Source organism: Balaenoptera ricei, chromosome 21, assembly GCF_028023285.1.
Source record: "Balaenoptera ricei isolate mBalRic1 chromosome 21, mBalRic1.hap2, whole genome shotgun sequence".
Lineage (NCBI taxonomy): Eukaryota > Metazoa > Chordata > Mammalia > Artiodactyla > Balaenopteridae > Balaenoptera > Balaenoptera ricei.
This window is the reverse complement of record NC_082659.1, coordinates 26,778,855-26,803,985: the sequence shown is the minus strand read 5'-3', so window position 1 is coordinate 26,803,985 and position 25,131 is coordinate 26,778,855. Positions and strand designations below refer to the sequence as shown.

Sequence of the window (25,131 nt, the reverse complement as noted above, 5' to 3'; positions counted from 1 at the left end):
AAAAACAACTACAGCAAAATTGAAAGCGAACAAAGAGTACACCCTAAGGTTATTGCTTCTCAGGTCAAAATAAAGTCAGAATTTTCATTAAAAAAACAAAAACAAAAACAAAAGAAAACTGGTGCTTCTTTTATTACTTTGCCCTAAGGATATCTTGATTTGATTCTTGGGTGGCAAGTAAGGCAAATGTTGATGGCTAGACTTGAATATTGCTTCCCAACTGAAGAATCTGTTCAGGATAAAAATAAAACAACTATGCAGGGAGAGTAGAACTTGGAGGCAGATACCGGTTTTAAGAACTGGCTCTGTTCCTTAACTCTGTGAATCTGAGCAAGTCACTGAATGGACCCAGGATCCTCCCAGGTGAGGTAGGGATAACATCACTGTGTGGAGGGAAGGGGATGATTAACATCAGAGAGAAAAACGTCTTTGCAAACATAGTGCCGCCAAATGTTATCTATTTTCCCAGTATCTTTCCCTCTTGTTCACTGCCGTCACCCCTCGGTATCCGTAGGGCATTGGTTTCGGGACCCCACCCCCACCCCCTCTCATACCAAAACCCTCGAATGCTCAAGTCCCTTATGTAAAATGGTGAAGTACCGTGGATACGGTCGGTCCCCCATATTCGCGGATTCGAAATCCGCGGACGCGAAATCCTTGGATACCGAGGACAGACTGTGTATGCTATGATGTTGTGAGAATTAGTCCCCATCTCCCGAACGCCTACCATATTTTTTGCAAATACCTTTTCGATTATCCTCAAGTCTTTGCCTAATGGGTCAGTAAGATTTCCCGTCTCAGCACCGGGGAAACTGAGGCAATCTTAATGAGTGAGCTCTTCCTTCTCCATCTCCACCTCACTACCTCTAATTAGACATCAGAATGTGATTCTCACACTTCGCCCAAACCTGTCAGCCCAGGAGGAGACAGGTTTTCTAGGTGGCCGGAAAGAATGGAATGGGAGTGGAACTCACGGCTTTCTTCTCACTGTCCCTGCCGCATTTCGGTCAGGTTGCCATCTTCCCTGTCACAGCACTGCCAATCTGCTCCTTTCAGCCCTGACTTGCCCTACTAAGCCGTGCCTTCAGGGTCCAAGGAACATGCCCTACCACGGCCCTCCTTCCAACAGCGCTCCCATCACCGTGTGAATATGAGCAGCAACGAGGCAGAGAACTGGGAGGGATGGGGTGGGGGGGGAGTAAAATGGAGAGAGGCAAGTGTTATCTTGGGTAGTTTAGCTCTCAAATGAATTATCCCTGAGCTTAATATGTGCACACAGAGCAAAGGAACTAAAAGAACCACTGATTTTAAATAAATCATGTGAGGTTAAACAGGATATAATGTCCTTTGGGCTGCATGGAGCAGCTGTGCCTAGGTGGAAAGGGTTGTGACGTTAGGCGGAGGGCGGCGGGGGGCAGCAGGAAGAGGGAGCTGTATTTTATTCTCTCTCTTTCCCCCCTTCAGCTTCAATAGCAGGGATGTAGCTACAAAGTGAAGTGCTTCTTACAATAGATACAACAGTGCCACCTAGAGGCCAAGAGGCAACTGTCCCTCCAGCCAGGGAGAGGCCAGGACTGAAACTGATCATCCCCGTCCTCGGGCACTGCCTTAATGGGGCTTCCGCCGCCTGCTGGCTGCTTCCCCAGCAGGCAGGCAGGCCGCAGACAAGACTTGCAGGAACTGTTCGCAAAGCCAAGGATACAAGGGCCGTCTTTGCTGACAACAGGCAGCACAGGTTAGGTCCTCCTGAGTGTAGTTCCAAAACATAAGAGCAGAAAGGACCTTCTGGATTTTAGTCCCCAAGCCTCCCCCTCCCCCATCAAAATGCAAATTTCCTGGAGATTTTCCTTCCTGTGTCCTATTCTTTGCCTGTTAAGATAATTCATGCAAATTTTATGCATTTTGCTCAGAGGCATCTAATTAGATAGATTAGTTCGTCGACTCAGTAACCTTCAATTTTACCCTTCTAAAAAGAAGGTTTTGTCAGGAACCTCACTCTTACTGGGCATCAGGCTCAGCATGTCTGTGCACGAGCAAGAGCACACAGGTCTGCCAAACACCTGCATTTTGTGTGTGTATCACCCTGTGTTTGCATTTGGGGGCGCTCATATGCCTTTGCGTGCAAAGTCCAGCACAAATCCATGGGCACCAGTACACCCAAAGTGCACTTTTCCATGAGAAAAAGGGAAACGAAGAGTTAGTTCATGAAGGTCCAAGAAGTACGAACACCTGATTGGCATAACCGCTGAACAAAGGAAATGAAAAGAGAAAAACATACCTACGTGTCCTCCTTTGTTCCGAAAATGAATTCCAATTCTTGTTGGCACGTTGCCAGCCTGCATTCCAGAAGAAAAGAAAACTCACTTATCAGGGAAAGAGAAACCAGAGAAGGGAGGCTAACAAGCTCTCAGATTGACGAAAGCATTGTGGGTTGCCATGGAAAGAGATCTTTTCAACCGTGAGGGTCATTATCCCCCCCCCCGCCTTTCAAAATGCACCAGGTGTGCCAGCTTAGGATCTCATTAGACAAACAAGATTCCTCAGAACAGCATCTGGGATGACCTCCTGACACGTTTCCTTCCTTGAAGAGTCTGCCAACTCCCAAGAGCCATCCAGATGTGTGTGTAAGTCACCCACTGTATCAAGTTCCCTGAAACAGACACCAGCTCTCCCAGCATGCAGCAGTCAGTAAAGCTTTTGGGTCAGAGGGTACAAACTCAAATACCTGTCTGTGCCATTTGATGGTGGCCCGTTAGCCAGGGATGGTGACAAGCTGAAGAACTCCACTTGCCTGTTTACAAAGAACAGCCCTTACTCGATTCCAGCCACTTGTCACTTAGAGGAAATGCAGGCACAGTATTGCTAGATTGTTTTTAAGAGAAGCCCGAAATCTGAACGTGTCTGTGAAATCTCCTGATTTTTAAATGTTGGCAGCCAATCAAAACATTTAAAACCTTGTGCTGAGCCAAAGAAAACTTGGCCAAAGGCCTAATTTGATCTTGAAAATGCCAAGGCAACCCCTGCCTGCAGTCATTCACAGCCCTTGAAAAATCTGTATTCCAACCACACCCAAATATCAGGCCTCCACTGCGTACTAAGGGCAGAAACTTGCAGACTTCCATGCCTTTGTTTATCCTGTTTCACCTGTCTGAGCTGGTCTTTCCTCCAGTCTCTGCTTGTCAAAATCCAGTATCAAGGTCCAACTCAAATGTCAATTTGTTTGTGAAGTCTGCCAGAATCACTGCAGTCAAAATTAATCATTCCAGTAACACTTGGTTTTTACTCTGTCTTGCGCTTAGCAGATCGGCCTCACAGGAGGGGTAAGCAGTGTTGGTGTGAGTCCCAGTTGTGAGTCCCTGAGACCTCGTATTTTATCCACTACATCCTCTCTCTCTCTCTCTGCTCAGTGCCCAGCACAGAGCCTGTGCAGATGGTTGTTTCGAATTTTCTTTGGCAAAGTTATTAAATGAGAAGCAATACATGCAATTCACTGACTAAAAAAGCTAAAAAACTCAGGACACTTCAAAGGTAATTAATTCAATCCCTGCCTTGCATTAATCATGTCAGGTGATCGGATGACAAAGCCCAGGTACTTCTTAAATTGGGGCTACATAATCATGATTAAATCAACAGCTATTCGAATAAGGTGCATCTCTCTGCCAGACCCCAGGGATATGTTATTATTATCATGTCTATTATGACTTCCTAGAGGGCAGGGTTCTTTTCTTTCTTTTTTTTTTTTGAATGTTTTCATCCTATGTACTCACTACACTTTCTGGCACAGAGAAAGGATTCAACAAAATATTTGTGGAGTTTAATCATCATCATCAAAACAAGTCTCTAACGAGCACCTACTTCATGCAAAAAGAACAGCACACTCTGCAGTGGTGGGTGTGCAGTGCCCTCCAACAGCTACAATCCAGTTGGAAAGCAAAGCATATTTAAATGAAAAAAAATAAACGCACCATCAATACATGGTGACTGCTGGAAGGTGTTTCTTGAGTTCCAGCCATGTGGCATGTCTTCTGCTACATGCTGGGGATTCAAAGAGAGCACGGTGCAGTGCCCACCCTCATGGAAACAGAGTATCACATGGGGGAGTTTGAAATGGAAAGATCACTGTGGGCTGAGCAATCAGAAAAAATGCAATTTGAAATCACAGGAAGCAGGAAGTTAGTAAGTTCTGGATGGAAATTGATGCCCTGTTGTTTTAACATTGGGGATGTTAATGGGGGGAGAGTGTCAAATAAATTGAAATGTTGCAGAAGGGAAAATATTCTAAAATGATGCTACTCCAAGATCCGTAGGGAAGTAAAAATCCCTAGCTCTCAACCTTGGGATCACGCCTAGTTAACACCGACACGGATGATCCAAGGAAGTGGCGAGTCAGAGGGCGGTGAGGCCTGACAGGAAGGGCGGCTCTGCCTGGTGCCTGCAGTTGCACCTGACTCTTTTCCCTTCTAGGGACACAGATGCTGAAGGGAAGGAATGAGTGAGACAAACCCTCTCTTCTACATTAGCATTACCCTGCTCCTGCCCTTCATGTCTCCAAAACACTACTCTCTATCTGTCTCAGTCTGTTCAGGCTGCTATACAAAAATACCATTACCTGGGTGGCTTATAAACAATAGAAATTTATTTCTCACACTCTGGAGGCTGGGGAGTCCAAGGTCAAAACGCTGGCAGATCGGTTCTGGTGAGGGCATTCTTCCTCTTTCACAGCCACTCTGTGCCCTCACACGGCCAAAGGGACAAGCTAGCTCTCTGGGGCCTCTTCTTACAAGGGCACTGATCCCAATCATGAGGGCTGCACCCTCATGATCTAATCACCCCGTAAAGGCCCTGCCTCCTAATACCATCACCTTGGAGGTGACGATTTCAACATATGAATTTGGGGGAGACACAAACGTTCAGACCATAGAAGCACAGAAACTCCCATCACTCTCATGGATCACCTTTGTCTATCCACAAACTTCACAATCCCTGGGTACAGCTGCCCTGTTTGGGGAAGGGAGAGGACAATATTCATGACCGTTATTCACCCTTCCTGTTGCCCAACTTGAATTTGGTCAATTGGTCAGGGAAAGCAGTGACAAAAGGAGGAAGAACAGTCCTCATTTCAGTGTAAGCCTTTCTCTTCCAAGAGGGGAAATTGATGTCATGACATGTAGTTGTGACGCCTCAGCCCCCCAAGCAGGACAATCCATCCACAATACCTGCGAGTATATAGCTTATAACTACCCTATAAAACAGAGAAAGTCCAGTTAAGGAAATAAGAAAGAGAAAGGGAAGAAAAGAAGGAAGAAGAAGGGAGGAAATCAGTGTAACAGGTAAAAATTAAAATAAGAAGGATTTATTGAGAGAATCTGAGATGCATCTGGAGCTTAAGCCTGAGAGTTGCTGGAAATAAACATAAGAAAATGAGGAAAAGGGGAAAAAAAGAGTTAAATAGAATCAAATCCCTGCTTCACAAGCCCATGCTCTGCCAATAATTTATTCTTTTAAAAAAAAGAGGCAGAAGGAGATCAGAAGATGGGAGAAAAATAGTCAACACAGAAGTGAAGGTGTCAACCGGAACAGATTTCAAGCTGAAACAAAGAATTTATATGATTAGCTGCAATTTCACGGAGATGTATAAACATCTTGGGCAAATGGTACCCATCAAAACTCCGATGCTTCGTGATGCCTTATGTGTAGTTTAGTCTTTTGATATTTATTTTACATTCTGCAGCAAAATTTTTGTCCTATCTGATGTGTTTTGCCAAGTCCTTTATTTGGGATGCTTCCTGATTTAAATATTTTTAGCTGCAGTGGTTTCTAATCACAAGGGTGTTGTTTCGAAAACAATTATTTTATGTGTAACCAAAAACAAAACTAAAGCCCAATCCAGATTCATCTGAGATCATCCTATAATTGAAGGGCATGGCAGGAAAAGGCAGAAAACTGCCCTTGAGGACTGGAATATGAAGGGAGCTCAGATTTCTCTTATAAAACATGGTTAGTGGGTGACCTTTGCTGATGTGGCCTCATGCTGTTGATTGAAAAACGGCAAATTGCAACTTCATCTGCATTCATCCAAAAAAGAGGCCTGTTTACTCCTCCCACCTTGAAATCGAGCCTCTTTGCAATCAGCCAGCCTTCTGAGTGGCCTACAGTTTGGATAAGAGACGCATCAATGAATGTCTTTCTAGAAAGAAACGTAATGTCTTGCCGTGTGATTGTTTCTCTGAGGAAGCAGTAGCACCCCTGGTTTGGGGTTTAGAGGCTTGGAATGAGCACCTGAAAGCAAGAAGAACTGAAACTTCCCAACTGATCTAATCGCGAGCCATCTCTGGACAGGCGTCTTCCTCCAAAGCCCACTCACAAAGGGACATGAATAAATCCATCTGTTCCCTGAGGTCACTGTTGCTGGTTTCCGGTTGCCACTTACCCCTGCCGTCCATTGCCACACAAAAATGATGGGAAAACACAGGGTCAAGTCCTCTGTGGCAAGGCAGACATACATACAACTGTCAGGGGGTAGAGAAACAGCCCCTAAAGACTTGGTTCCAGGGACACCTCGATGTTTCAAGCCCATATCCAGGCATCAGATTGCTTCTTTCACAAAGTGCTTTGTTCCTAAAATATTTAAATTGATTCAATAAAGGCATCGTTCAGAGAGGAAACATGTCCTACAAACAACACAGTCATTTTTACAGCAAACGAATTATGGGCCCGGAGAACAATGCGAAGTCTCTTTTCCCGTTGTTCGTGGGAGTGTGCTCATTCTGAACCATTACCGCGGTGTCTGTCAGAGGCGATCTGCATCAGGCTGTAATGAGGCACGTTCACTTTCCTTCCAAAACAGTGTTCGGTGGCCTGGCTCTGTGACAGCTGCGAGATTGTGGTTCAGGGAGCTGCTTCAGATCCAGTTTTCTGTCTTTTCTGGAAAGTTCATAGCCAACCAGGCTACAGTTATCAGGGCAGATCTTAAAACCACAGGCAAGGAAAGAGAGAGAGAGGCAATCCAGAAAAAGAGTTTCCTCCGGGAAGCCTGCTGCAAAGTGAAGGCAGGGGATGAAGCACGGGGACTGAGGTCTAACCCAGAACGTCTCCTCCCAGCGTTGATTTATTCTGTCTTTCTGCCTTTCAGTCCACCTGAGACACTGAGGTTGACTTACGCCCTCACTGTGTCACCCTCCTGTTGAAAAATTCTCCATGGTCCCACTGCCTTCAGAACCAAGTCCAAATCCCTACATGCCGTTCTCAAGAATTGGCAAGATGGCACCAGCAAGCCTTTCCCTGCCTCTGCAATTTGGTGTTCCCACTCTGTGCCGGATATTTTCTGTCTGCCCCTCCAGACCCACGATCTGCCTATCTGCACCAGCTCTCATCCTGGGAGCCTGACCTGTGGGATTTCACCCAGTTCCCAAGGATGGTGGCTTCCTGGTTGGGCTCAGCCAATAGGGAGAGAGGGGCGGAGCCAGGCAGGAGGTCAGAGGGATGGGGCAGAAAGGAGGTATCCACTGTTTCTTCCCTTTCTGTCTCCTTTAAGCTATATCATGTAATGTCGCTTATATGTGGAATCTAGAAAAAGGGTACAGATGAACTTACTGGCAAAGCAGAAACAGTCACAGATGTAGAGGACAAACGTACAGTTACCAAGGGGGGAAGGGCGGGGTGGTGGGACAAATTAGGAGAGTGGGATTGACATATGTACACTACTATGTATAAAATAGATAACTAATGAGAACCTACCGTATAGCACAGGAAACTCGGCTCAGTGCTCTGTGGTGACCTGAAAGGGAAGGAAATCTAAAAAAGAGGGGATATATGTATACATATAACTAATTCACTTTGCTGTACAGCAGAAACTAACACAACATTGTAAAGCAACTATACTCCAATAAAAATTAATTAAAAAAAAAAAAAAAGCTAGCTGTGCCCCTCACCTAAAGGGCAGTGCTCCCTGAGACGCAGGTCCCTGTACACTGTGCCTGCTGGTTCTAATGACTGTTCTTTCTCTCAGTCCTAGAGGTCTGAGGATAATAGCCCTCTCTCTTCCCTCACCCCACTGTTCCAGGTTACTTGTAAACAAATCATGCTCCTCTTATCTATTTAGAGTACTGCATCTGTTGAGACCCTCTCTTTCCCTCCTTCTAGATGAGAAAACTGAGCCTCACAGAGGTCAAATTGTCAAGTTTCTCAAGGCTTAAAGCTAATAAGTAGCAGAACCAGGATTTGACCCCAACCAATCTAGCTCCAGAAACTTCTCGTGCAGCCCCTGACACACTACCTCACTAACACATTAGGCTGGAATTGCGCTGTCACCTCCACTCCCATCAAATTCTTACCTTCCCCACGAGGTGCAGGGTCAAGCTGCCCCTCCCCCCCTGACATCCCCCAGTCCTTCCAGCTCCATTATAAGCTCAATTTCCATGAAGCAGAGTGTCTGTGTCATCCCCTTGGACACATACCATGTATTGCTTCACCATATCCATTCAGGATACAGGTGTATATTCTTGTTTCTCCAATGGATGGCAAAGCTCTTGGAGGACAGAAATTGTGGCTTCCATATAATCCCCATTGTTCTTAGCCCACAGTAAATAATACAGTGGCCTGTATTAGTCAGCTGGATAAATGAACAGGCAGGAATTTCTATGGCTATTTATATTGTCTGTCAAAACGAATAATTGCCCCAGTAATTATGGGTTCTTCTTAAATTGAAACTTGGAAAAAAAAAAATTGAGCAGTGAAGAGAAAGGTGACAAACTCTGAATAAATAACAGTCACCTGGAAGTCATTATAATATTTCCTTTATCAGCAAAGCTTGCTTAAGGTTCCTGTGAAAGTCTCCTCCAAAGAGCCATTCTATTTTGGTGGCTACAAGAGAAGTTTCTGGGGCTAGACTGCCGGGGTTCAAATCTTGGTTCTGCTACTTGTTAACTGTCAATCTTAGGAAACATAGCTATTCAAGCTCTGTGCGGCTCAGTTTTCCCATCTGTAACATGGGGATAATAGTAGTCCCCACGCCCCACCACGTTGTGAGGATTAAAGAAATTAACACACAGAAGCACAGGATCTGATACATTGTGTTCAACATACGTCCCTTATTATCACTGAATATGTGAGAGTCACATGATTATCCTGTTCTGTCAGGACTCTTCCCAGGACCTCCTAAGACCTGGAAGTTTCCAAGAAAGACAAGGTAATACTCTCTGGTGTTTATTTACAAAGACTCTACCTTAAGGAGTTCATAAACTCCACAGACTTAGTCTCATTCTAGTGAATAACATGCTGATGAAGTATTTTCATGTAGAGTTGGAGGAAAGAATGGGGAGGATATTTTTAATGTATTATTTTACAGTTGAGGAAACGGAGGCATCAAAGGCATAGAGGAGACTAATTCATTTATAAATGAATCTTTACTTGGCACCTGCAGTGTACCCAGTTGTGGACTCAGTGATGGAAGATGCACATGAACAGTACACCACCTGTCTAAGGTGACCCAATACCGCAGCACAGAGCCTGAGTTCTGACCCAGTTTTTTGACACACCACCTAGTAGATCAAGAAGCAGCTCTACTTTTTGAGAACGAGCTATCAGTCTCTTGAGAGGTAGATGGGTGGATTGCCATCAAAAAAAAAAAAAACTATGACAACACTGAGGACACCGTAAATTCACTGAATAATCCATCTGGCCCTCATCTGCTCTTCTGCTCTACGCCTGCCATTCAGCCAGTCACTTCTCATTCTTCATTGAGAAGAATTCCATGACAGGAGAGCAAATAAAGAGGCTTCCGTCCTTGACGGGTCTCTTTCTTCTTTATAAACTTACCTTTTTATTACCTTTATTACGCATGGCATGCACAGAGGCCCTGAAATAAGAAAGAAAGAAACAATTTGAGGGCTTCCCTGGTGGCGCAGTGGTTGAGAGTCCGCCTGCCGATGCAGGGGACGCGGGTTCGAGCCCTGGTCTGGGAAGATCCCACATGCCGCGGAGCAACTGGGCCCGTGAGCCACAACTACTGAGCCTGCGCGTCTGGAGCCTGTGCTCCGCAACAAGAGAGGCCGCGACAGTGAGAGGCCCGCGCACCGCGATGAGGAGTGGCCCCCGCTCGCCGCAACTGGAGAAAGCCCTACGCACAGAAACCAGGACCCAACACAGCCATAAATGAATTAATTAATTAATTTTAAAAAACAATTTGAGCGTGGGTTTGGTAGCAGCTCTCCTTCCCTTGAGAGCCAAGCTTATACACATTGTTTATTACCTTCTCATGCTCCTGAACCCTGCTTACAGCCATATAATATCTTCTGCTGGGTAAATGGGGAGCAGCTCTCTCTAGTCTGTCGATCAGTTTTATTTCCCCCTGGATCAAGGAAGTTAACATCTTACCCCTCTAACAGTTGAGGCAAGTGAGTTTCTCCTTGCTTCCTGCCAGGGATTTCACGGCAGGAGGAGAGAGAAGAAAGAGGCTGTGTCCTGGCGGTCCCGCCAGTGCCTTGGCCGTGTGGGCCAGCGGAAAGGGGAACGTCAGTACATATTCCCGCAGCATCACTAGCTAGAATGCGGCTGCTGAACAGAAAAATCACAGCAGCACTAGGATTTCACCCTCAGCTAGAGCTGGACCAAGGCAAGAATGGTGACTGTTCATTGGGGTGATCCAGACAGACTCCAGATTGCAATGCGCAAGAGCAAGAGGATAGTAAAAGAATAAAGAATAAAATAGAGACACATCGTGGATAAAACTAGCCACCTCCTTTTCTGGGAAAACGCACCCCATCCCATGCTGAAGAAGTGTGTGGTCTTCTTTAATTTTTTGATAGCTATTATTTAATATTGGTTATATTCCCTGTGCTGTACTATATATCCTCGCAGCTTGTTTATTTTATACATAATAGTCTGTACCTCTTAACTCCCTTCCCCTATCGTGCCCCGCCTTTGCCTCTCCCCACTGGTACCCACTAGTTTGTCCTCTATATCTGTGTTTGCTTCTGTTTTGTTATATCCACTAGTTTGTTGTATTTTTTAGATTCCACACATAAGTGATACCATACAGTATTTGTCTTTCTCTGTCTGACTTGTATCACTAAGCATAATACCCTCTAAATGCATCCATGTTAATGCAAATGACAAAATTTCATTCTTTTTTTATGGCTGAATAGTGTTCCATTCTATATATCTACCTATCTCCATCTCTGTCTATCTCTCCATCTATCTATATACCACATCTTCTTTATCCATTCATCTGTTGAAAAACCACCCACCTCATGCTGAAGAAATATCTGGTCATCTTTAATTCAATGTACATCAAGTTTTATTAAGCCACCACTGTCTATAAAGTATTTGACTAGATTCTCAGGAAAAGGGATGCAGGGATAAACAAGAGGACTTGTGCTCGCTTCGGCAGCACATATACTAAAATTGGAACGATACAGAGAAGATTAGCATGGCCCCTGCACAAGGATGACACGCAAATTTGAGAAGCGTTCCATATTTTTCCATCATCGGATGAATGGATAAAGAAGATGTGGCACATATATACAATGGAATATTACTCAGCCATAAAAAGAAATGAAATGGAGGTATTTGTAATGAGGTGGATGGAGTTAGAGTCTGTCATACAGAGTGAAGTAAGTCAGGAAGAGAAAAACAAATACCATATGCTAACACATATATATGGAATCTAAGGAAAAAAAAAAAAGGCCATGAAGAACCTAGTGGCAAGACGGGAATAAAGACACAGACCTACTAGAGAATGGACTTGAGGATATGGGGAGGGGGAGGGGTGAGATGTGACAAAGTGAGACAGTGGCATGGACATATATACACTACCAACTGTAAAATAGATATCTAGTGGGAAGCAGCCGCATCGCACAGGGAGATCAGCTCTGTGCTTTGTGACCACCTAGAGGGGTGGGATGGGGAGGGTGGGAGGGAGGGAGATGCAAGAGGGAAGAGATATGGGAACATATGTATATGTATAACTGATTCACTTTGTTATAAAGCAGAAACTAACACACCATTGTAAAGCAATTATACTTCAATAAAGATGTTTAAAAAAAAAAAAAAAAGAGGACTTGCCATCTCTCCATGTAAGCCTTACCTCCTTCATGTCTTTGCCCAGATCTCACCTTCCCAGTGAGGTCCACTCCAACCACATTTTAAACACTGCCACTGCCTTCAGCACTCCTGAAATCTCTTATCCCTATGTTATCCTTTTTTTCCTCGGCACATACAAGAAAATGTCTCCTTTGGCCAAACTTTACATTTACTTACTTTGTTATGCTCATTACTTATTGTCAGTTTCCACACACACACCATCACCAGGACAGGGAATCTTTGTGAGTTTTATTCCCTGATGTACTTTAAGTACCTAGAACAGTGCCTGGCACAGAGTAAACATTCAATAAAGTGTTGTTGAATGAAAATATTAATGTTTCTCTCAGAGCCCAAATACATTCTTTACTACCTCCTGAAGAACCTCCAGGAATTATTAAGGACTTATAACAAAAATGACCATTTTTGCAATGAATGCATCCAGGAGTGTAGACAGTAAACCACCCAAACCCTTGCACAGGTTTTGGTTAATGAGTGGATGCGTCCTCACAGCTCACCGATCTCACTGTGCAACTGACTTTCCGCAAATCGGTGTCCCGTGGTTTCCCTTCACAGATCATCCCTCAATCAGTGAGCAGCTGGGTCGTCCATCAGCCTGATTCAGAGGTTTCATTTCTGAGACTGATGTAATATCTTTTCTTTTCTTGTGGAAGTGCACTCACGGTGTGATGCACAGGATGTGTGCATTTAGGAAACATGTTATAGAAGTTCCATCAATTCTCTTACATGCCAACAAGCATGTATTCCGAAGGTATGTTATAGCCTTCAACGTATTACACAGTTTAAGCATTAGCGGATTCCTAGAGTCTGATCCCCGAATGGAGCTGTAAATATCCGCCCCTCCCCCAGACTCAGCAACTGGGTTCTGAACGAGGGAAAACTCCCCGCCCAGCCCAGACACACTCATACACCAGCACAGACTCTATGCTCCTCCCACCCAATGCTCCTCCCACAGGCAACTCTCAACTGGCACATCACAGTCTGAGGACCATCCATCCATCCAGAAACTGTGGCAGGGAGCCAGATATTCGTGTCTTAGGATAAATTATCCAAAGTTCCTAGATATGAAAATCTTCACACAAGGTCACAAAAATTGATTAACGGCAGTGAGATAAGATCACGTTGCTTACGTTGCTGGACTTCACAAGTGACCTCCACACCTTGATGCTGCACCAGCCTTTGGCTTTTCAATCATTCTCCTCCTGGGGATCCCCTTTCATTTATGATGGGATTACTCCTGAGATAACCAATTCCAGGGAAATTAGTAGCCCTGCTGGCTGATGCCCTGGATTCTCTACTCTAACGTCTCAAAAATTAGACCTCCGTGATCTTTATCCCTAACCTACTAGAAAAAACTATCCAAATCTCTTGCTAATATGATCCACCACGCTAAGGTCTCGAAGCCATAAAGACACACCTGCTTTGCAGACCTACCTCTCTGCCTCCAAAAGAGAAAGGGTACCAGGAGAATTAGAAAGCACTAATTCTCTGCATTTAAAAAAAGCCTCATTAAAGGCCAAGTATATCCATTCCATGGCCCAGCAGTGATAACGTTACCACTTGGGCTTGACCTAGTTATTGGAACTATGAAATCTTACACCAGCATCTGGCAAAGCCAATCAAAATCTCTTTCTCTCACTATTTAACTCTTACCTTCTCACATATACATCAGTAACTTTTTGCCATGAGACAAACCATTCCAAACATGGTGGCTTAACCCAGTAGCCATTTAGGCCATGATTCTGCAGATCAGCAGTTTGGGCTGGTTCAGTGGGGCAGTTCTGGTGCGGGCTCAGCTGCTCTCAGCTGGGATCATTCATGTGTCTGAAGTCAAAGACTTGTCTTTTAAACGTTGGCTCAGTGCCAGCTGGGGCACAAGGGCAACTGGGCCACATGTCCCATTAGAGCCCGGGATGAGGAATGGAAGGGGAAGGGGGAGCAAATCCATCTGGGAGCCTTGCTGTCCAGTCACTTTAGAATCCATCTCTGTCCCCTTCCTTCACTGAGCGGACCCTGGGAAGGATGATGGCTGGTCAATTGGTGCTGATGAGAGGAAAAGGATACGGTTGGAAAGGAGTCACCACCACGTGAACAAATGCCAGTGCAAGGCAGATGGCTCACCGTCATCGACATTTATCACAGGGCCAAGTTTTCAATGAACAGGAGTTCTGATGGCTGAAACAAGTAGAAATAAACTTCAGGGGGAGGGACCCACTGGATCAGAGGAGGAAGATTGTATCTGTGGCCTGCTGTCTATTTGGGAGCTGGATTTCGGCAAAAGACATGTGTAAGCACCCAAAAATGTCTAATTCTGCCAAGTTCAAATCTTCCATCCTTCCATTTCCATCTCCCCCCACATTCCAGTGCTCTCTGAGCCCCTTCACCCAATGGCTCACGTCAAATGAAATTCAACGGGAAACAGAGGAATTTCCGTTCTCTTGTCAACTGGGTCCAGGCAAATGGCTTTCTCTCTACCTTCCCAGACCTCTCACTCTCTACAAGTCCAAATCTGCTTCTTTCTCTCCCCTGTTGTCTCCATTTCTAACAAAGGGGATCCTGAAGCCAGTTTTAGTTTCCAAATGTGGAAGAAATGTCACTAACAGGAGGAACAGTGATGGACCCACAAGCACCAAATCCATCTTTTCCATCCCCATCCCTGACAAGACATCCCAGTCCTAGGCAGGAGTGGGCAACTCAGGTTTCAAAGGGCAGACTGAGATTTTACAAGATGCAGTAGAACATACCGGCCAAGAATATGGTCCTGGGAGTCAGGGAGTCTTACCTTGGACCCTACCTGAACCACTTCTTAGCAGTGTAAGCTTGGACAAATGACTTCACCTCACTAAGCCTCAGTATTGCATTCATAAAATGGTAATAATATCACTTATCTCATGGGTTTTGTGTGGATTAAATGAGAAATTACATATAGAGTGCTTTTGGCCTAGTACCTGATACCTTGTAAGAAATGGGAGATATTATTATCATTCACATTATTCTATTAGGGAGGGAGGCTGGTGTCCAACTGTCTCTGTCTCACAGAACGCCCATAAATAGTGATTGCATAGCCTGGGAATATTGACTGGCAGGTGAAAGCCATGTTCAGAGTAGGTTTGCTGGCAGGGGGTTAAGGAGTGAAATTTATCTTCTCACTGTGAAGTTCATTTAAAAATAATATATAAGCACATTTGGTGATGTGGTGGTGAGTAGGATCCCAATAACCGGAATTTTTTCCGGTTTCCCTGCCACATACCCATATTGGGTGGAGTAGCAGGTGTCCAAGGGAGGGGGCCAAAGCTCCCACCGTGGCACCGTGCAGGGACCAAGGCCTTCCCAAACCCTTGCCTTCCATCCTTCTCTGATTCTCTCCAGTTGGGCAGAAACACCATTGCTCATTAGAGCAAATGTCTCAACATCCTTTTAAGAAATGGCTCGCAAAATGATCCTCCAGGATTTACTTCTGATGACCAAATTAGCGTGTTGGAAGCTTAAATGAAAAGGCTGAAAGGCCCTAAGGGCAGAAAACTATAGAAATGAAGAAGTTCTGACACTGAGTGGTGGGACATCTGCTTTCCTGAGGTCTCCTTTACATAATACAGGCCGTTATCAGGCTATCAGGCTGCCAGCTCTCAGGCCCCATGCTGCCACCAAGATGCTGGGCAGCTGTGGGCCTCATGTTCTCTCATCTTTATTTTTTTTTTTTTTTGTCCTCGCGGTATTCAGGATCTTAGTTCCCGGACCAGGGATAGAACCCTTGCCCCCCTGTAGTGGAAGCTGGGAGTCTTAACTACTGGACCGCCAGGGAAGTCCTCATCTTTAAAGATGAAAACATTTTCTGGGTCAATGTTTCTCAAGTTAGACACCGACTTCAGAATCACCTGGAGAGTTTGTGTGAAAATGCAGAACCTTGGGCCCACTTGAAACCATTGGAGTCCAAGAAGATAGATACCCAGAATCTGTATTTGTAATAGTCCCCCTTCACAGTCAAGTTTGAGAGTCCCTAGCCTAGGAAAAATCTCTGAGATGCAGGACTAACCGCTGGTTCTGACTAGCTACCCACGCAGAGGAGGAAGGTTCTAACAGGATTTGTCTCTCTTCTTGGGGCACCTGAAATCAGCAAGAGGTAGGTATCCTGGTGAACAGGGTAATAACCATTGCTAACATCCGAGTCATCCTTGGCAAGCTGCAGCTCTGTCTCCCCTGCCGTTCTCTCCCAGCCAGGACCTCCCCCTGGGTCACAAACGCTGGCCGTCTCTCGCAGCCACTGTTACTGCGGAACTCAAGTCCGGCTCTTAATAAAAGCAGACCACGTATGCGCAGAGAGAAGGTTGCCGGAGTGGTCATCTGGGGTCAGTCTCTTACATGCATTATCTTGATTATCATCCAAACAATCCTGTGAGGAAGGGACTACTTTGTCCCCCTTTGAACCACGACAACACTGCAGCACGAGGTTCAGCGACGCGTGCACGATCACCCAGCTAAGAAGTGGAAAACCCAGGATTGGAACCCAGGTAATAAGTCATAACAATCCCCCGTGGTGGGAGTTTAGGCATCAGTTTTAAGGAAGAATCTTAAAGGGTCACACATTCTTACACTTCATCTGTGAAATAAGGAGATTTGAATTCACAGATCTCAGTGAATTCTTTCCAAACTTAAAAGTCAAAGTGAAAAAAGTCAATGGATTTGACGCCCATTGACGCCCAGGTCAATGGATTTCTACACAGGGAAGGCAATCTGGGAACATGCAGGGACATTTTAGATTGTCACAATGACTGGGAACTAAGGGCAGGTAGACCCTGAAAATGCTAAACGGCCCACAGCTCTCCAAACAGGTCCAATAAAGGGGAATTGCCCTCCAGGTGCAAGAAGGGTAGCCATGGAGAAACCCCCTTAGGGGGTGGAGATACAGTGTCTAGTACAGGTGTTCTAATAGTCCCACCCCCCAACAGGACACGGAGGAATACTGAGTAACCAGCCTTACTTGGCCATCTCTAAGAGATTCAGTTTATGAGAACTTTGGCAATTTCAGACAACTTTATCTCCAGCAGAAAAAAAAAAAAAAAAAATCATACTGGTATTTGGGTGTCCTTCCATCATCTACCTGTGTTTTCATCGATTATATAGAGAATTCAGACCAAAGCAAAGTTTATCTGCAGCTGTGCATGATCTATGTGGGTAACTGGAGCATGAAAGATTGCAACAGTGTAAACAAAGCCAGGACTAAAATATGTTCCTTCTATGAGTCTCTACCCAGTAATGGTTATATTAATCACTGTTATCATTAGAGTTACCTTCCTCGGCATCATCCGAATCAATTCAGCAACTGTTTCTTTTGGTGATGTCTCCTTATTACAACATGGTATTAATTGTATCTGAGTGGATTTTCTGCTTCTGCTGCTGAACAGCTGTGTGAGAGTAAATACCCCTCAGTGCAACACCAGCTCAGACTGCCAGGATTCAGAAAATTGATCCAGATGTGACCAGCAGGACCGGGGGGCGGCTGCAGAATAGAATACACCAGCGTCTGCGCTAAACTCCGTGATCGGTGCCCAGTGTGATGAATTCTGAGACTTGTTTTCCAATACAATGAGCCATCAAAGAGTTAATGCTTGAGTTTGGCTTTCTGTTAGTTTAATATAGGTCCGAAGCATTTTATCCTCAGGCACTTTTGTCTGGCTCCCTCTTAAAAATTAAAAATAAATAAATAAATAAGCAAACAAATGAATACATAAATAAATACAGCCACCATCGAGAGAATACCCACATGGATTCTCTAAACAGCTGATTAAAAACTATACCTCAAATTTCTATTGTGGTTATTGGGGAACAAAGCTGTCTCAGCACTTATTGTTTTTTTTCTTAAGTACATTTCAAAGCCCTTTAGTTTGTGACTTCCACAAATTAGAACTCTCACACTTTTTTTTCCCCAGACAGACCAAGGCACATTTCAAAGCAACAAGCTATTTCTGTCTCTCCCTTTAGGGTCGCCACCTGGCTGGTGATGCCAGAAGACCTGTTGATCTGTATCTCTTTCGTGGCTTTGCATCAGTTCCATTGCCTCTGGGCATCACCAACGGCGTTTATTTTACTTTATTTTGTTTCAAGGATCTAGCACCGAGTTAAGATTCAGGTCAGTTAGCTATTTTGCTGAACCGCTTGTTTGTTCATATGACTCTGGTAAGGTTACCTGAGCCGCCCGCCATTTCTTCATCTATTGACAGTGGAAAGAATAGCTAGTCTTTCCGTTGCTCACTGGAAGAGCAGCAGTGAGGTACAGAGGACAGACCATAGGGCTGAGAGCGACAAGCCCCCTCAAGTCCTGTAGGAGGGTACACACCACGGGAAAAGCTTCTGGGGAGTCCTATGCAGTACATGGCAGAAGACTCACATTGTCTCCTTTGGCCCTACTATACCCCTTCTAAGAAACTGTCCTAGGAAGTCCCTAATGATGGGTTCACAAGTTTTACATATGAATGCAGTTTGCTCCAATATTTACAATAACAAAAAGTTGCAAGCAATCTACATATCAACAATATAAGACTAGTAAGTGAATGATGGTACATCCATATGATGAAATATTATGTAGATATTAGATTAAGGTTGTCAAAGACTTTGTAAAGCCATTGGAAATTTTTCAAACTAGTTTTAAATAAAAGATTAAAAATCACTCAATTCGACTTTTTTCAAAATTTAACACATCCACACATATAGGTAATCATCGTGTGTGTGTGTCATGTGCTTGTGTATAAAAGGAAGGGGGATTGCGAGAGAAAAAAATACGCTAAAAATATTTGTTGATCACTTGATAGGCTCTTCTGTGATTTATATTCCTTCATGTTTCTAAGTTTCCAAATTTTCTACTTTTATAATTGAGAATAATTCTCATTATTGTAAAAGCTTAATTGATGAGTGAAACTATTAAAATTATGCTTTAAAATAGTTTGAAGAGGTGGGCAAATGCCTATTAAAAAAGTCAGGGTAAATTCCTATCTCACTTACTAATATGCATGTAAGCTCCCTGCATATCTGTTCACGGAGGATAAATTCTTATGATTGCAACTCTATCCAAAGTTATAGATGAAAGAAATAAACACATTAAAATATGAGTCTTGGTATTTCTTAATGGCAGGATTGGAGTGACCTTAACTTTTTCCTTAAATTTTTCTGAATTAGAACACAGCAAACAACAAAGATTCTTTTTTGCAAGAATTAAAAACATAGGGGAGTTGATATTGGCAAAAATGGGCATTTTTAAAATATTTAAAATATTTTTTAAAATATTTTTTGTACCCAGTTCTGTGAACTCCCTTCTTGTAGATATAATACATATATTTTTAATTAAATTTTTATTGAAGTATAGTTGATTTACAATACTGTGTTAGTTTCAGGTATACAGCAAAGTGATTCAGAAATATATATATACCTTATATTGATATGTATATTCCTTTTTTTCAATTCTTTTCCATTATAGGTTATTACAAGATATTGAATATAGTTCCCTGTGCTATACAGTAAATCCTTGTCATTTATCTATTTGATATACGGTAGTGTTTATCTGTCAATCCCATAGTCCTAATTTATCCTCCCCCATATAATACATATATTTTAATACATGGATTTAATACATGGAGCGGGAAGGGACTTTCCTTATTCTGAAGCAAGTGAAATGTGGCCAAGCAAAATATCTCCATAGCCCAGGAGAATCTGTAGCCCAGCTGTTGCACAAACAGCCAACCTGCCGTCCAGCCTAGACTTGGAGCCAACATAGCCATCCATGGCAGGGAAGCTGTGGGCTGTTGCCCTTCGTTACGTCAGGACTGGGAGAGACTGGTGAGGCTGCGGGGCGAGCAGTGGAGTGTTCAAAAGTTTAATCTCAAGACCCAGCATCAACTATTCCAAAGCCTGTTTAGAATAGCCTCTTAATATTCCCTCATGCCAATGGTGTGGAAAAATCAAGCTGTGATTAATCAAACATAGGATTCCGAATGAGATAAACATCACTTCTTGGCTTTGAGAAATGTTGTAGAACAGTCATTTGGAGAAACACATTTTTTTAAAAAAATAATTGCATCCTGAGGACATGTGAGTCATTCCCCACACACTGTAAAATGGACTAGTTCTGTCAACTCATCATCCATGACATATGCTTACACGTGTACCTAAATTGCAAATTTTAGATAAACGGGTATAACCTATTCATCTTTGTCAAATATATATATTTTGAGAGGAGAGGGGAAATGCAAATTCTATTAAAATTATTAAAACTGAATTTTAACTTTAATAAGCCTTTTTGAGCTTTTTTTTTCCTGTACAGAGATATGGGGAATAAAAACAAAAAAAAGTCTTTAGGTTTTTGCCCCTGTCTGGCCTGTAAAAGGACGTGGACTCCCTCATTTATGATCTCCTAAGTCCTGCTCAGCCTTTGCCTGGCTCTTGTGGTCTTGGTGTCTCTTTCCTGAGCACAAAGAAAACTCACGGCTCCATATGTAACTGCATGCGCTGTCTACCCAAAGCATATGTGTTTAATCAACTTTAATACCCCTACAGTCCAGAGGAAGTGAAATGCTAGGCACTGGGAATAATTATCATTTCCATTACATTAGCAAGATTTGCTGGTGTGCCAGAGGAACGGGGCTCTCTCCATCACTCTGCTAACGCTGGCTGGCAGCTTGGAGAAGAGCCGTCGGAGACCGAACTGAAATGCACACATTCTCCTCTTGTTCCCAGTCGTCCTACCTCTATTTTCCCCCTTACCTTGGGGTTGTAGACTCTACTGTGATTAATGAAGAAAATGGCTGAGTTGTCTTCTCATTTTCATCGACACATCCTTAATACAACTCTGCATTAAGAGAATGAAATCAAAATCGATGGTCTTTACAAGCCAGGGATATATTGGTGGGCTCATAAGGAGTCCAAGTAAGGAAGAAGATCCCGAGAGCATCAGGAAACCCATCAGATGGGCCAGCAGCTGTCGGGACAGGCTGGGATCCCCAACTCTGCACCACCCCTCAGAACAGGAATGCGGGGAGACCAGGGCTCCCACAGAGTTCTCTCCAAGGGACACCTTTGGACGGGGTGACTGTGACTCCCGGAGAGGACATACAGGACTGAGTTCTTCTCTGGGCTCTCTTGCTCCCCATGCAAACCATGTGAGCTATTTGATTTCTCTAAGTGTTGATCTCCTCTTTTGTGAAGTGGGAAGAAACATACCTGCTCTTTCTACTCATGGCATTGCTGTGAAGATAAAGGAGATGGTATTTATGAAAGCTCTTTGTACACAGAAAGCATTAGGATGATAACTAAGTGATGTAAAGGAGTATTGAACTTTTATATATAGTTGACCCTTGAACTGCGTGGATCCACTTTCACACAGGTATTTTTCAATAGTAAATACTACAGTACTACACAGTCTGCAGTTGGTTGAATCTGCAGCTAAGGAAGGCCAACTACAAGGTTATACAGTAAGTCCCCTACACACAAACCATCAAGTTGCGAACTTCCAAAGATGCGAACGTGCATTTGCATGTCCAGTCACGTAAGTTAGTTCACATGTCTGGCGTACTTTGTCCCGTGCGTGCATCCTCTACAAGTGGTTGTGCTTTTGTGTACTTTACTGCACAGTACTGTATAGAGTACAGTAGTACCAGTATCTTTATTTCAAGCCCAGGATATCCGGAAGCAAGCGTAAAAGCAGCTTTGCTTGGCGTGAGGTTACGGCCATCACCATGAATGGGGTTTGGAGGAACATTTGCCCGCAGTTTGTTCACAATTTTCGTGGATTTAAGAAGGTGGGTAGGGAGGCCAAAGAGGTCTTAAGCAACTTAGTGACCCTCAGCGAGAAGCTGGAGCTAGATCTGCAAGAGGACGACTTCATTGAACTCCTTGCTGTGCAACACGAGGAGATAACTAATGAAGACCTGACAGAATTGGAGGCCCAGAGGAAGGACAAAGAGAGACAAGAGGAAGAAGAAGTAACTGAAGAACTGAAGAGATTCACAATGCAGGAAATGGCAAGGGGATTTTCTTTATTTGAGGAGGCACTGGTAGATTTTGAGGCACAGGACCTGAACATAGAACGGTACACAAAAGTTGCAGCAGCCGTTCAGAATGCAATCCAGTGCTACTGCATCATCTATGACAAGAGAAAAAGAGCTACTACCCAGACATCCCTGGATCATTTTTTCAAGAGGGTAGATAGGCTTGAATCCAGCAAGGAACCAGAACCTGTGGCCTCAGTGTCAGGCGTGAGTGAAACTGCAGCTTGCCCTCCATCTCCTGTTGCTGACGATCCTTCAGCTCTGCCATCTCCCACCTCCTCTCCCTCCTCCAGTCAGTAACGCTTCTTGCCTGTTCACTCGATGCCAGCCCCTGTATGCCAGCTGTTGTACCGTACTACTATACTTTTCAAGGTACTGTAAGAGTAAAAGTGTTTTCTTTTTTTCTGTGTTCTTTTATGTATTATTTGTGTGAAAAGTATTATAAACCTATTACAGTACAGTACTGTATAGCCAATTGTGTTAGTTGGGTACCTAGGCTAACTTTGTTGGACTTATGAACAAATTGGACTTACGAATGCCCTCTCAGAACGGGACTCCTTTGTATATATGGGACTTACGGTACTTGGATTTTCCACAGTGCAGAGGGTCAGGGCCCCTAACCCCAAGTTCTTCAAGGATAAATCATATATATATTTTATCTCCAATCTTGGCAGGGTGGGGAAAATGTACCCTCTATAACACTGCAGGAGCAAGGACAAACAGGCTTAAATTTTGCAATTTACCAATCTATGTCAAAAGACATTCAATATGCACGTATCTTTTGATCCAAGACATCCACTGCCTTGCTCTTATTTAATTTGCTGTCGTAGAATGCCAAAGTGACATGTGGATTTGTAGCATGTGTCCAACTCAGTACTCGTTAGAGCAATTCTAGTGTTGAGAATGTTGCCAATAACATCTGTTTTCCAGTAACTTCACATAAAAATAAAATCAATTACATAGCACAGGGAACTCTACTCAATACTCTGTAATGGCCTACATGGGAAAAGAATGCCAAAAAAAAAGAAAAAAAAAGTGGATATATGTATATGTATAACTGATTCACTTTGCTGTACACCTGAAACTAACACAACATTGTAAATCAACTATACTCCAATAAAAATTTTAATTAATAAATAAATAAAATTACATAATTTTTAAAATTACTTATGACATTCACTTATACAAATAAAATGATCAATAAAATGATCACATGTAAATGTGTGCATATGTGCACACATGTATGTAAAAAAAAGTTCAGAAAATATAGTAAAGGAAATTAGAAGTTGCTCATGTTAGGTAGAATGAGTTTTGTTTTTTTTTTTCATCTGAATAGCTGTAGTTTTGCATTCGTTTTACAATGAATACATTTGCTTTTGCATATAAAATTCCACTTTTTAAAATACAACATAAATCAACATGTGATTAATAATCTGTGTAACACTAAGAATGCAGAAAAGGAAAATCAACAAGAGTACAAGCTGGAAGAATGGAGATGACTTAGTAGTGACAGAGAGAGGGCATGCTAGTCCAGAGGGACAGTAGGAGTTTAAGTTCAGAGTCAACAAGGAGAATGACATGCACGGGCTACAATAGGAAAAAAAATTCTGGCAGGGAAGCTATGGATAATATCATCTGATAAGGAGGATAGAGGCAGAACAGAGAACCTTAAATTTTATCCTATCAGCAATGGGGGCCACTGGCCATTGTTGAGCCTGAATGTTCAATTTTGAAATATATATATATATTGTTTCAAGATATAGGCACATCTATTTGGACATTAAAGTAAGATTTCAGATATGTAGGGATTTATGAGGAATGAACAGAAAGGACTATGGAAACCGTCTGAGCTTGTCTCGGAAGGAGAAGATGACAGCTATGCTCTCTATTTCAGTTATCCACTTCTACATATCAAACCCTCAAAACTTAGCTCAAAATAATTTATTATTTTTCATGATTCTGCACTCCGGGCTCGGCTCAGCAGAGCAGCTTTTCTGCTCCATGTGGTGTCTACTGGGGCTGAAATGAACAAGATGGCTTCATCACTCATCTATCAGCTGCCTCTGAACCACATCTATGCCTAGGGGCTGGCCAGGGGTCAAGAACTGTGAAGGGTATGAGATTGACCCTGCTTGCAGATTAGTCACAGTTTCATAGATGCTGACAGAATCTTATGTGAGCAACAGAGGACTTTATTGTTCATGGCACAGGAGTCAGCATGAGCTTCGTGTTTGCATGGGTTCCGCTTGTCCCCCTCAGGTCCCCCAGCAGCAATATGGAGTGACTCAGGCCGCTCACATTGGGTTGTACCAACAGCTGAGGGACCCTGAGCTTAGGAAACTCCCAATCTTACAAGGGAACTGCTAGCAAACACAGCCAACTTTGTCCCAGAAGGAAACATTATCTTTATTATCCTGGTCAGGAAACAAGCCTCCCCTCTGCCCAGGAGGGAGACCCTATCTCTATCCTTCAAGGATCTTTGTTATGCAGATATCCTTGAAAAGACAGTTCAAGACCAAAGCTGTCACAGACATCTAGGAACATGCAGAGCTGCACCCCCCAACACTGGATATCTTCTTTCTCTGTATGACCTCTCCATGCAGTGGCTTCCTCACAGCTTGATGCTCTCAAGAGAGGCAGACCTTTTACCTGGGGGCTGGTTTCCAAGAGGGCGGAATTAGAGGCTGCCTACAGGCACCACACCACTTCTAGAGAATCACTTCTATTGGTCAAGGTCCATCCCAAATTCAGCCGAGATAGATGCAAAGGGCAGGGAAAAGAACTCCACCTCTTGGTATGAAGGCAGCATATATTGCAGGGTAGTGCTGGTTGGTGCCTACTTACCAAACTCCCTACCCAGGGAGAGCAGTGATTTCAACATTATAAGAAGGAAGCATTTAGTGTGTGTATAACATTCTTTTAAAATAATAATTCTGAAGGAAAGTAACAAATGAGAACAAGAAGTCTGAGTGGGAAATGAGATACTGCTCGAAGTATA

The 25,131-nt window shown here is 43.5% G+C and overlaps 1 non-coding gene across 1 annotated transcript; it reads left to right on the top strand.

Annotated features, from left to right (window-relative positions):
• The first annotated feature begins 11,373 nt into the window (after positions 1 to 11,373).
• On the top strand, positions 11,374 to 11,480 carry LOC132356760 (U6 spliceosomal RNA). Its single transcript, XR_009500036.1, has one exon. It is a non-coding gene; the product is annotated as a U6 spliceosomal RNA (small nuclear RNA).
• Positions 11,481 to 25,131: the final 13,651 nt, after the last annotated feature.